Here is a 1,714-nt window from a genome sequence, read left to right as displayed (position 1 = left end):
TCCGGCTTGCCTGGCCCACCCCCGCGCTCCTCACCCACCCCCTTCATCAACACCCGCAACCCGACTGACCCTGAGGCACCCGCACCACACTGGACCGGCCCCATCACAAGTCTGCAGGAGATGTTGCCATTGCACGGGTCCCTGGGTCCTCATCTAATGTAACATAACAAAGTCTTCCGCCTTCATCCCAGCCCACTCCACGGTTCCTCGGGTCCAATTCTTCCCAGAACCCCAATTCCAGGCAGCCTCCAGGTCCAGGCCATCTATGAATTCCCCATCCCAACCACTAAATCTGTCCACTCTAAACAGAGGTAGATTCCCCATTCCAGTCAACCCCTGGATCTCCTATCACAGGCAGCCTTCCTACATCCCCATCCAAGCCAACCCCAAGTCCCTCCAGGCTAACCAGTCTCCATTTCCACCTTCCATCCCCCAAAGCCTATAAACTCTTCATCCCAGTCAACTCCAGGATCTCTCATTCTAGTCAGTCTTTGGATTTTCAAACTCAGGCAATTTCAAGATTCCTCATCCCAACAAGCCCTAAGATGCCCCATGACAGCCAGTATTAAGATCAAGGCTCCATTCAACCCTGATTATGTGTACTCCTTTGGAAAGGCTCTCCCTATTCATCTCGCCTAAAGAAATTATGCCCATCCTTTACAACTTATGACCACCCTACCAAAACCAACACTGATTTCTCCAGCCAGAAGTGCTCTCTTCTTGACCTCCCACTGCACTTCCTCTGTCTATCTTTTGTGGCACTTGACTTGTGGGACAAGTGTAACTCTGCTTTAGCTCTGTTTTATATCATCTGCTATTCTCAGCTCCGTACGGCCAGAAACATGTCTTAATTTATCTTTGTTAACAGTTTGTAGTAGAGAAAAAAGCATGAGTTTTTCCATTTCCATATCAATAACATTGATCTCAAAGGAGTCAACTTGGAAAAAAGCATGCAAAAACACCTTGTGCAGAAAATACAATCCTAGGAACGAAAGAAAATATTTGTAAATAATCTATCTGATGAAGTACTGCTAGTCTAGAATATATGAAGAACTTTTATAACTCAATAACAAAAAGACAACCCAATTAAAAGAACACAAGACTTGAACAGACATCTCTCCAAAGATTACCGATAGCAAATAAACACACAAAATATACTTAATAAAAAGATCTTTTAAGACAAAAAGCCCACTGCCTGTAGACTCCATAGAAGAGAGAACTGTTTCTTATGCCAATGATTAATCCACTGCACCACCAGCTCTCCTTGAAATATCATAAGGGGTTGAGTAGGGTGTAGGAGATCTGGTGGGGCATGATCAAGGATAATGTAACCAAGAGGAATTACTGTTACCCAAATGAAGGCTGAGCATGATAGTGGGACAAGAGGAAAGTAAAAGGAAATAGAGGAAAGAGCTAGGAGGCAAAGAGCATTTATAGAGGTCTAAATGGGGGCATGTACATATGTAAGTGTATTTATATATAAGGATGGGGAGATATATTTATGTGCATATATTTATAGGTTTAGTATTAAAGTAGCAGATGGACATTGGGCCTCCACTCAAGTACTCCTTCAATGCAAGAGTACTTTGTTCTATTAAACTGGCATTCCATGATGCTCTCCTTCCCGACAGATCGCTGAAGACAAAGCGGGTGCATAAGTAAATGTGAAGAAAGCTGATGGAGTCCGGCTATCAAAAGATATAGCATCTGGGGT

The sequence above is a fragment of the Echinops telfairi genome, unplaced genomic scaffold (assembly GCF_000313985.2).
Source record: "Echinops telfairi isolate 266 unplaced genomic scaffold, ASM31398v2 ScPeMD7_19;HRSCAF=73, whole genome shotgun sequence".
NCBI classification, from domain to species: domain Eukaryota; kingdom Metazoa; phylum Chordata; class Mammalia; order Afrosoricida; family Tenrecidae; genus Echinops; species Echinops telfairi.
This window is presented reverse-complemented; position numbering follows the sequence as displayed.